This window comes from Pyrus communis, chromosome 7 (genome assembly GCF_963583255.1).
Source record: "Pyrus communis chromosome 7, drPyrComm1.1, whole genome shotgun sequence".
Classification (NCBI taxonomy): domain Eukaryota; kingdom Viridiplantae; phylum Streptophyta; class Magnoliopsida; order Rosales; family Rosaceae; genus Pyrus; species Pyrus communis.
In genome coordinates, this window is record NC_084809.1 from 8,795,595 (window position 1) to 8,808,524 (window position 12,930).

Below are 12,930 nucleotides of genomic sequence, written 5' to 3' on the forward strand. Positions count from 1 at the left end.
GCCCAATGCAAGTTTTTGGACATAGATTTTTGGTGCTACCAACAACTTAAGACAGAGTCAGCCATTCACTCATGCATCAGACGGAAAAGAAGCATTATAGCTCTCGGTTGAGTAACCATGTCCGAGACAATATCTCGAATCATAAAATTTCATTGCAGAAGTACACTATAAAATCAGTTAAAAGCTTCCCTCTGCTCGGACGTGCAGAGGGAAGCTTCTAACTGACATGCATAACAAACTGGACAAAAACTAAGGGCTCGTTTCTTATTTTGCTTAAGAATTGGACTAAGAAAATTATTTTTTCTTAAAAAAACAAGGGCTTTAAATTTAGACTTAAGAATCCAAGAACTTGTTTGGTATGAATTTTATTAAATTCTTGAAAATAATTTTTTTGGGAAAGAAAAAAAAGAAATTTAGATAGAACCAAGCTTAACAGCCAACACACATGATTCTACTGATTTGTGCATCACCAGCGTCAAATAAGTTTTGAATTAAATTGGATTGTGTTTGGTGGCCGATGACGGCGATAGTAACAGGGACGTAGGGAGAGACTCGAGAGAGAGAGGGAGGATGAGAAGCCAGTGAAGAATGGCCCGATGGCTGCGAAGCGGTGGTGTCGGCGCTGGCCATCACCAGCAGGTGATACCTCTTAGTCGACGGAAATCTCTCGATCGGCAATCGGTGGTTTTCACTCTTCTTCGACCGGTGGACTCAACGCGACTAACTCGACTATCAAAGAAGAGATCGAGACAATGAAATAAAAAATTAAAAAATAACTTTTTGTGTTTTCAGGACTTAAACATGGTTTTTGTTTTGAGTTATTCTCAAGTCCAGTTTTTAAAAATGATCTACCAAACAAGAATTTAAAATTTGTAACTCAAAAACGATTTTTGAGTTAAAAAAACTTGTACTCAAATAGAGTACCAAAGTGCCCTAAACTTTGCGTTATTTTTTATTTGTTAAGGCGGAAGTTGTTACTAAGCGTGCAATGGCTTTTATAACTGTGTATACTATTTACATGTGTCTTTCTTCATGAAAGTAGAAAATAAAATCTGTGAGATGGGGTTCAGAAACTCATTTTTTAGGATAATACGATAAAGCTTATTGTTCACTTGGAGGAAAGTTTTAATGGAGTATAAGCATATGCATTGAACAAAATTATACATTTTTAATTATTTATCTGTAGGAGTTGATGCTCCAGGATGGTCTGGAGCCTCCTGCTTTCATCCGACTGCAAGGAATGCGTTTTTCATACCTAATGGCACACTCAAGGAGTTTGCTAAATATGTTTTTTGTTCAAGGAGTTTGCTATTAGTATATTCTTTTTTTTGGTACTAAAATTTATTTTCCCTAACAGGACCCTGTCCTCACTTGCAAACGTGAAGGTTTTGAATCGTCTTGGTAAGTGGGAAATGCTTCACATTCCTAGTTGGTAAATTATCAAATTTACACTTCCTTGCTTTTTACTTGTTTTATGTTTAGTAATCTTCTATTTTCTTTCCCCAAGTTTGATAAATGCTGATTTTGTTTCCTTGGTGTTCAGCGTCGAGAATTAGATGGAGGATAACTTGAAAATGACTAGAAGCAATACATTTGAGAAAACTTTAAAGTTTCAATGGTAGCTTCGTAGTGTTTGCATAGTTTATTGTTCATTTAGCGTCTTTGTAGTAAATTTGTATTGTTTTAGAGCTTTATATATAGTGTTGATAGTTTTATATTGTAGGGTATTTTTAACAATTGAGCCTTACTAAGCTTGATCATGAAACTAGTGCTTTTTACGTTTGCCATGTTTGAATGAGAAAATCAAAATTCCGAGGTGGCTGGCTTAGTGCATGAGTTGGCATGTCTGTCTTACATGATGCATGTATGTTGTTCTATAGCTTCTGCATTGTGTCGAGGATTTGCGGCCCGAGTAATTGCTTAAGTGGATCGGGGCCTGTTTGGAATTGGTTAGTAGAGATACAGTTCCAAATTCCCTGTAATGTTTTAGAGAATTATTATTGGCACTCCAAAAATCTCAACTGCACTTCAAACTTTCTATATTTGGTGAGAAAAATAAGCTTGTGAGTAGTGTAAAATGAGATTTTTAGAGTGTCAATAACACTTCCCATGTATTATCTGTATATTGTTTCTACTTGTCTTCATGCTACTGTAGCAAGAAGATTTCATATGGGCCTTAATATTTATTTCAACTTTTTTTTATTTTTCGTTGTTTGTTTTGTTTTTATTTCATTTTGGTTATTTTGTGGGACTTTATACAAACAGAAGAAGAGGAAGGTTTACAAAAGTCCGTTGAAGACTCAGAGGATAATCTCAAACTCCAAAAGGAAGAAGAGACAACATCCATCTGTGAAGTTTGTGGTCGGAAAACTGCTCACCGCTCCTGTAATGTTTGTGGTCGGAAAAAAGTTAAACACTCCGTAAGGATTGCCCGTACAGGTGTTTATTCCTACGCCGAGGGCGGTTTTCAACTTTTTTCTGGATGTTGCTTTGGCTACGAAATACTTTGTAAGGACTGTGAGGAGCTTGTAGAGAATCACTCTGGTACGCCTGAAGTGAACTGGCCTGTACATCTTGTTACCAAGTATTGTTATTATTGTCAGGCTTCTGGTAAGCTCTGGAGTACAGAATATCCCGGCCAGGATCAAAAGAGCTTCTGAGGAGGTAGTGGATGGGAAAGAATTGGCAGTGGATTGAGGTGCGGGTGCTGGATAAATTTGACACTGGTAGTTGGAGTGGTGTGTCCTGTCATGAAGTAACTATGTAATAATAAATAATGAAATACCATGCATTGGCAGGTTGCTTTTGTGTTTCTATGTGAGTTGCAACTCATATATAATGCTGGCCAGATATGTAATCTATGTATCGTTACGCTTCTTTATAATCAATGTATCGTTACAGTTCTTTTATGCGTAATCTATTGTGCTGTGTGCCGTTCATTTATACGGTGTGTCATTCATCCACCTTGAAGCTTGCCTCACTGCATGCGAGGGGTTCAGGTTTTTTGACAGGTCTCATAAATTTTGTGGGACTTCAGCATTCCAATTAGCTCAGAAGTAAATGTTGTGCATTGGCTGATTATCTTCACCAACATACAAACCCACAGTTGAATAGTTTAAAATACAAGAAATAAAGACACCGAGAAATTTACGAGGTTCGGCAAAAACCTGCCTACGTCCTCGGAGAGATATTGCTCTTCACTATGAGAAAAACAGTACAAGTTACACATGAGTTAAATCGACATAACCCAATCCCATATCCCTTGTACACCCACTCACAGAATTTTCCCAAGAGCCTCACTCTACCCCAAGAGTTCTTTCACAAGAGACCTTTCACTCTAGCTCTCTTGATTTCTCTCACCCGTGCCCATGGTAGAGCCAAATGCTCTCACCATCTCTTTGGATGCTTTTTTTCTCTTCATCCGTTCCTTCTCCTTTGGCAAGGCATTTAAATAAAAACAACCCCTTTTCTTCTCCTCCTTTCTTCCACCCGAAAGCCAAATAATTATGGCTTTGAAAAAGCCACAAAACAAGGAGCAAATTAAGCCACAAAACAAGGAAACATAATCCTCATCATGATGTTCCCTCATCAATTTGTTTTGTTTCCTAGCCTAATTTGGCCACTATCCAACAATCTCCACCTTGGCCAAATTGTACCAAAGTCCATTGGCCTTACGTACCAGCATGCACACTCTAAATCAACCTCATTGGTCCTGTTCCGATTCAGTCACTGCCAATGCATGTGCAGCTGCTGCAAGCAAAAAAAAACATTTAGCTTCAGACAGGATCTCGACACATCCTCGTCTCCTCCAGCAGGTTTTCCTCCTCTTCATTGTCTGCAACTTGGAAACTTGTCAGTGCACCCATTTCCAGCAACACCCGTCGAGCCAGACAAACATTCCTCACACTTCTCATTCTTCAGGACCATCTCATCACCTGTGAATCCCATAGCTCCACCTGCTGCAAAACCCTGCAACACTTGAGACTATACATCACCAGGAGATGTGTTGCTTCGAGTACCTAGAGGGCATACTCGAAGTCTTCCGCCACAAAATTGCTGCTACCTGGACCAAGATCATCCTTTCTTTTTCTCAAAGGACAATTTATCTTTTTATGCCCGAATTCTTTGCAGTCATAGCATTGTGGTCCCTTGCCTTTGGAGCTTGATTTGAACCTGCTGTCTCTCTCAAATCCTCCTCCCACTGGTCATCTGTCATTTCTTTAGGCTTCCCATCTTTTCCCTTCAAAGCTCTAACCAAGCCTTGTTGAGTCAAGACATCCTTTACTCTCATCTGCCAGAGAGTAAAACCGCCCTTCCCATTAAACTTCTCAACTGAAAACGACATGTTTGTAGTTATTATGGTGAATAATAAATCTGAACCTTCAATGAACCAAAGCTTCCAACAAAGCTCTGATACCAATTGTTGTGCCTTGGCTGATTATCTTCACCAACATACAAACCCACAGTTGAATAGTTTAAAATACAAGAAATAAAGACACCGAGAAATTTACGAGGTTCGGCAAAAACCTGCCTACGTCCTCGGAGAGATATTACTCTTCACTATGAGAAAAACAGTACAAGTTACACATGAGTTAAATCGACATAACCCAATCCCATATCCCTTGTACACCCACTCACAGAATTTTCCCAAGAGCCTCACTCTACCCCAAGAGTTCTTTCACAAGAGACCTTTCACTCTAACTCTCTTGATTTCTCTCACCCGTGCCCATGGTAGAGCCAAATGCTCTCACCATCTCTTTGGATGCTTTTTTTCTCTTCATCCGTTCCTTCTCCTTTGGCAAGGCATTTAAATAACAACAACCCCTTTTCTTCTCCTCCTTTCTTCCACCCGAAAACCAAATAATTATGGCTTTGAAAAAGCCACAAAACAAGGAGCAAATTAAGCCACAAAACAAGGAAACATAATCCTCATCATGATGTTCCCTCATCAATTTGTTTTGTTTCCTAGCCTAATTTGGCCACTATCCAACAGTAAACGAAAAATCATACAACTAATATTTACGAAATGGTTACTAAGTGGGTCCTTAAACTCATCCTCAAGGTTACGAAACTATTGACGGAGGATATAACTCAATATCTTAAAGCCAATCATTTGTTGACTCTGACATTTTGCGCACCGTTCTCTTTAGTAGATTTAAAGTTTCAAACAGCAATGAAGCTAGGTGAAAGGAGTAGACCTTGATTGTGTAGTGCATTCATATACACTGTACATAATAGAATCCAAAAATTAATAGAAGAGTTCTAAAGTTAATGGAATCCAAGTATAGATTGAACACATTACCGTGTAATTTGTAAAAGCGGAAATGAGCTCTCTATACAAAGAATACACATTGAATAAACACACACATATATACATACACATCTTAATTTTTCTATGAACTTGTAGAACGAAATTTAACAATTCGATCATAGTAGCCCCGCGAGCTCGTAGTCATATATGCTGACTTGCTGATCAAGTTGAGTATAATCATAGTTGGAAAAAGGATCATGATTAGGCTGATGATAAACAGCGTCTAAATTGAGCAACTGCTCAAGCTCTTGAAAAGGTAGCATATCATCCACCAACAATTGCTCTTCCGCTGAACCTTCTAAAGTACTAGTAGTTGTTGTATGATCATCTGCATATATCTGATAACATAACTGATTGAACTCTTGATCATTCATAAACACCTGGCTGCACAATTCCGAAGAATCAAACGACGCGTCAGCAGACACATCCACGCTACCTTCAGGCTCAATGTCCACAACTACTGGGATTTCCTTCTCCTCCTCCTCGACCGGCGGTCTATGTTTTTTCGGAGGGTGCGAGAGGGAGGAGGAAGTGGTAATTGGATTCGGGGCTCCATTGCCGGTGAGGTCTTGTACGAGCCTCTTGAAGCTAGAGCTGTCAGTGATGTAGACTTTAGGCCTCAAAAGTCTTATCAAACTGTTAAACTCTTTGTTTTCTTTCTTAGATATTTTCAGTGAAATAGTTTGTTGGCTTACTTTCTTCCCCATAGTTTCTTACAACTGTGCCGTCCTTGGAAACACCTCCCAGCTGTTTTTGATGCTAAAGCGGAGGACTCAAAGAGCTTATAAACATTAGGGTTAATGAAGAAGGTGAGTTTTGAAGGTGGTGGAAGCAGAAGAGGACACAAGACAAAGATGCTGAAAAATAATATTTCTTTTTTTGATCTTTTGTTTCTAGAAAAAGAAAGCTTCATAACAGGAATTATACACACAAACACACTCTCATTCGTTATCAGAGTATGACCCCCACACCCCCGCGCGGGGGGCGGGAAACAAAATGCTAGTGTTTGTATTTAAATGGGAAGATGGAGACATTGGTCAATTCAATAGGATGTTTTTGTGTATTAGATAAGTGTTTAAAATAATATGAAAAATGCTAAGGAGATATGTTTTTAGATCATATTTGTAGATTGCATGATGTGGTAGTTGATGATTAAATTCTTCTTTTAATGATTTAAAGAAGAAATTTAACTATCAATCACTACGTCATATAATCTACAAAATATGATTCAAATTGATGATCTATGTAACATCTACTAAATAATATATTTGGTAGACGAGCATTCAGGGCACGCCGCTAACTATTCAATAACAATAAAAAATTGGTGGCAAATCTGAAACACTATTTGGCTTTAAAGAAGTCATTTTTTCTCTAAATCATAATTTGATATGCGTGTAAAAGTAATTTGTTAAGATTACTTTTATGTTTACAAGTTAAAACGTGACTACAATGTTCTCTGATATTGAATGTTCAAATTTAATTTTTTTTTTATTTTTCAGGATATTCAATACTACGTTGCATAGCAAAAAAATTGAAAATTGTCAATCTGTCTATAATGAGAAAATATCCTCTTACATTAAGGTCATCTATAGTGGTTTATGTGAGGTTGATTATCCTAGAGTTTGATTAATTATATAACATTGCTTAATAAAGCCGTGAGTTTAATAATTATGGGAATTATATTTGAAGAAATCAAACTCAAAAGACTTTTGTTTTGCACTCAATAATTAAACTCACACCTATTGGACCCGAATTCACGGCTCATTCTATTTGTTCAATTTCAATTTATAAGAATCAAACTCAAACTTTCAAGCTACTTTATGAATTCCAGTTCAAGGAACTAAGAAATCTTCTAAGTGCATATAAGAAGTAGGGGTGAGAGCGGGTTGGGTTGGGTTGGTTTTGGGCCAAAAATCGAAACCAAACTGACCTAGTTGGTTAAGCCAAAATTGCAAACCAAAACCAATGAAGTCGGATCTAAAACCGATCATGTCGATTAACCGACGATGGGGGGTTGATTTGGGTCAGTTTTCGGTTTGTGTGAACAGTAGTTAAATTCAAAGTTTAACATTCAAACATTCTTAAAGTTACAAAAAGGAAATATATCAAAGCTCCAATTTTTCAAAATATTACAATCCAAAAGTTCCAAAGTTCAAAATATCAAAACGTTTCAAAAGTTCCATATTTCCAAGCCTCTAGTAACTTTCCCAGCACTTCCTACGCTCCAACAATCTACCCATGTAATAATTATGTAAACACAGAAGCATAAGTTTTGCACAAGAGTTCGTAAAACTACCACGTTTTGTTTTGTTGTGGTGGGTACAAGGTATATGTCTATTATGATTAAAACAAATAAAAACAAACACACGAGTCAATTCAGATAAATGATGTCCCAAGAATTATAAGAACCACTTGTCAAACCGACCTTAGTCGGTACGGTTCGGTTTACTCATAGAAAAGAAAAATATATATATATATATATAAACCAACAAACCAAACCAAAGGTTTGGTCGGTTTAGTCCCTTTTTTTTTAATTTGCCCACCCCTAATCAGAAGTTGATTTTAAGATGAAACCTTCACATTCTTCAAGTACTTGTCTGATTATCTTACAGTTACATGATTGCTGCTTGCACACTGACTGATAGCTTGCTGGCTTAAAGAAGATAGGGAATTTAATTACATAAACTTTATTTTATTATTAAATGGAAAATTTTAAGACATCATCGGCATCAAAATAGCGATGTGTGAATGATCTAGCCTCCATGTCCACATCCCACGTCATATCAAAAATCTGGAATTTCGGCGCTTGGCTGTCCAAATATTTGGCAGCTTGTTGGCAAATCATGTGCATGATGGCTCTAAAATGGATCCTCTTCGGATTCCTTTTCACCTGATTCATTTAGTTCAGGATTTGAACCGTTCAAATTTGATCTAACGGTTACAGTTATTATCACTTTAAAGGGATTTCCTGTTTGTAGCCGTTTAATCAAATTTGAATGGTCCGAATTCCGAATTAGATGGATTAGATAGAAAGGAATCTAGAGGATCCCTTTCCTTGTGGCTCTGCAGATAAGTGAAGTATAAACAATGAAAGTGATTTTTTAATTGAATTGTTTGGTAACCCATTCGACTGCTTATTGAGTGCTTTTTTTATATGATGCTCTGCTTAAGCATCTTTCTGATCTTCAACCCTATGTCACGCACACGATTAAGTAAAAGCAATTCGCCAAGTTTGAATAAATGCTTTTATTTAAAGTTGTTTACCTGAATCTAATTAATCTTCTTCACTAATAAAAAAATAATTTTAGCTATAGAACATTTCTTGGCATAGCAACATATATATCTGATCAACGTGGATGCAAAGTCATCACTGATCTTTGCAAGCCATCTAATATGTGTATTACGTTTCAACGAGCTAGTGTCAACAATGTAATGTTAAAACCCAAGGAACGCTAATGGTAGAGCAGTTATCTTTACATCTCAATGAAAGTTAGGACTTTTAGCATTTATCTTTACATCTTGACGAAAGTTAGGACTTTCATTCTTTATATTTATGGTCTTACACATTTTCAACAAATGCTTGCCAAAATTTGTTTATATTTGACCTCAAATGACTCAAAAATTGTTTATGACTAACTACTATCTCTAGTCTTTGGCAAATTTTTTAGAGATCTTTTGATATAGGCACCTCAGTTTTGAATTTTCTAGATCAAACATCCATGTCTTTTAGTGATTTGATTAAACTTTTTTTTTTGTCATAAGTTTGGTGCTATATGCACATTATATTGTAACAAATTTCCTGTAATCTAGCATTTTGATTACATTCTCCTCCGTTAGAGATAATTGTAAAAAAAAAAAAAAAAAGGTTGGTTAGGTTCAATTTATTTTCACAATAATGCTACAATTTAAGATATTTTCTTTCCAAAATAGTTTAAAATATTTTTAAATCCCCCAAAATCAAACGTACCTAAATAAGTTTTTTTTTTAGTACATTAAGAGAAAATGTGATTGTGAATAATATAAACGTACCAATACACAATGTGTACAAAATAAAGCGTACCAAAATAAAAATAATGTACCAATATTAACAATAAGTGACACACCCCGACCCAGAAAGTCCACTTCGACTCTGAATCGAGCTGTGCTGGCCGACACCTGGAAGGTGACGAAGCCATAAAATGTGATAGTGTATAAAAAGTGAATAAATTTAAATCTAAAAGTGTCTAAGTACCAGAGTGCGCTACGAGTAGGAGCGAACCCATTTCACACGCGATGTCAGAGCATAAGTAAGGTACAGTAGTATGGGTAAGAATCATACCCTCAAAAATATCCATTAATACTAAGATTCACCACAGATTCTTGTCGATACAAACTCAGCAGCTAAAACCTGGAGGGCACCAAACAGAAGGTGTGAGTAAGCAATAAAACCAAGCTTCCCAAAGTTATTACCTCTCTAAAAGTAATGCCCTAAATGTAAAACCCGTATCGTTTTTCATAAGACAGTACAACATATATACATATATCCAAACCATACTCAGAAATGACCAAAACCACGGTTTGCCATTAAATCCACCATACATTAATAAGTAGGCCAAATGAGCTAAATCAATACAAAGTAATATATCAGTCAGAGCCATCTAAAATGACATGTACAACTTATCCGTATCTCATCAATCATGGCTAGCATATAAGTCGGAGTCACCTATAGTGACCTGTACGACTTATCCATATCTCATCAATCCTGGCTAGCATATAAGTCGGAGTCACCTATAGTGACCTGTACGACTTATCCATATCTCATCAATCCTGGCTAGCCAATAGCTCAATAAGTATACCTGCACACGAGTCGGAACCACCTAAAGTGGTCTGTACGACAGGACTGGGTGTAAATAAATACGCTCAAGTGCTACGATCACGTGAAGACTGGGCGAATAATCGCGGGTCACCTACGAGTCGGAACCACCTAAAGTGGTCTATACGACAGGAATGTGCACCTACCTTGAATCCAAGGTGAGCATAAGGTGCGGGAGGTGAACATCATTTGAAGGACTGTGCCCTGGCCACGGGCGGGAGCACTAACACCGGGGTGCAGGTTTATGAGCTCTCAATGCATCTCAATATAACATGTGCAACTCATGGCAACCAGTACGACAATATCGAAGTTGCCTAACACATAACTGTAGTCATGCTATAACGCAATCGATTCAACTAGTACTATAAACTCACCTGAACTTACCTGGGTGTCCTGAGTTCACCTTTGCATTTGAAAGCATTCCCAATAATTATATGCAAGTAATATACATATTGATATACCATGATGTAATCTAATACTCAACCATGTCGTAGCATGTTCAATTATAAACAATACAGTGAGAAGTGTACAATCAATAACGCCATACTCACAAACTACTTATTTTCAGGGATAATTATCCATGACGACCCAATTAACACTAATTTAGCTAACTAATTCATAAAACTAAAACTTGCCTTTACCAATTTCCTTCGCCTTACTCAATTTCCCAAGCAAGGCTTTGGTCTCAAATATTTTATGGCTGCATCTAACGTCTCGTTAGACTGCCTACGTACCCTAAATAGGGATCAAGCCATTCGTAGTTCATATCGTACTTCAAGCATTCACAATAATTATATATAAAAGTAATATGCCTAATCAATTTAAAAGTGTCGATAGAACTCTCAATAATATGTACGATAAAAAGGAAAAGATGCACTCACCTGGAGTCCACGCTAAGATTCTCTAGCGCACACATCGAGGCGTCCTGAATGATTGGTCCATGTGACCAATTATCAAATCACATCTCAGAACTCTTATCCGAAGAATATGTAATTCACATAAAACACAACCTCAACGACATTCTAAAATAGTTTGATACCTATTGATCACAAGTCAACCGTCGATCAAAGATCGACGGTAGGGTTTACAACCCTGTATAACTTGACCCGGAAGATCCGCATATCAAATTTCCAATCCGCAACTCCCAACGATCCACAATATGTTTCTAGAATAACATATTAAAATTTCATTACGATCCAACGGTCAGATCTCCGCCAATTGCCTAAAACAAGTGGCCGTGAACATTTATTTTACTAACTTACAAATCCAATTCAGGAAGATCCGTAAGTCGGATTCCCGATCTGTAAATTCCTATGATCTTTAAATATTACGTATTATAATGTATCCAATTTTGGTGACGATCCAACGGTCGGATCATCGATTCACATTTTTATCAACTAACGTATCGTAACGAATTTAGGTTCCAACTATCAACCTACGTCATTCAAACGACAAAACTGAATTCAAAACATTCGACATAGCCTAAAAATAGCATTGGCGGCTCACTGGCCACGCGCCACCACGGGTGGCGGTCGGCCGTCCCGACTCGCCAGAAAATCCAACTATTTCCAAAAATTCTCAAACTTCACAGAAATGAAGATCTCAGTGAGTGAAGCAACTTTCATACCTTCCACGAAGTCCAAAAGTGGACGGAAGATGGTCAATTTTGCCCACGAAGCCGGCGGGTGCCTAAAACTTCCCGACGTCGATTCGTCTTCTACGGTGGTCCAACGGGGTCAAGGTTGGTTGGGTTTTGCTCCTGGGATGATGGGCTACAAAGCCCAAGTGGTGGCATCGGCCATTGCTTTGCCGATTTGCCGGAAAATCGAAAAGGGTGGCCGGAGCACCATTGATTTTCGTCAACTTTCGTGGCCTCAAACCGCCTCATACCATGGTCAATCAAGGTGGTTCTTGGGTGGGTTGTGTAGAGGGGAATGAGAGCTTCAAGATGGTGGTGGTGGCATCGAAAAAATCCACCGGAGTTGGCCGGAATCGGCCTTGGAAGATGGACTCGCGGTGGTGCGGGTATGGGTGCACGGGAAGCTTTCTTCCCCTTTTTTTTTTTTTTTTTTTTTTTTTTTTCTCTTCTTTTTTTTTGATTGGCTGCAAGCTTCACTTTTATTTTCTAATTGGTTCCTTGTCCCTTTAATTTAATTGGTCCACTAATCCCACAAGGTGGGAATTCAAATATTTAAATAACCAATTTCAAACGTCTATAAGTATACCGTTATAATCCGGACTCGCAAACGGATTTCGCCTATACGTTCGTATCAAAGAGTACTACGAGGATATGCTTAAAGAATAAGTCTCACATCTCTCAAGTCGATGGTCAACGGAAGTCAAAGTCCTTGCCTCTAGGGCCATTTCGTAAATTCACGCTTTTAAAATAAAATAAAAACGTAAAATTTGGAACGGGTTGTCACAATAAGTATCAAATCAAACTCACCAAAATATAGCAAATAAACGTACCAATTAATGATTTGTGTACATTCAAATGTACCTGCAGATAATATATATGTAATGTATTGTATCTAATAATAATTCGTCAACAACTATACTTAAAAAAGCAGCAAAAAAAAAAAAAATTTATTTCACAAAAAAATTGAAAAAATTACACAGAACTTTTATGTTGATCACCAACTATTTGAAAAAGAAAAAATCATTTGGAAAAAGAAATAATATTAAATGTTTGCATAACAAAAAAAAAATTGTGATCGAAAAAACATATTTGGAAGAAGAGAAAATATAGTTTAATTACTAATATCTC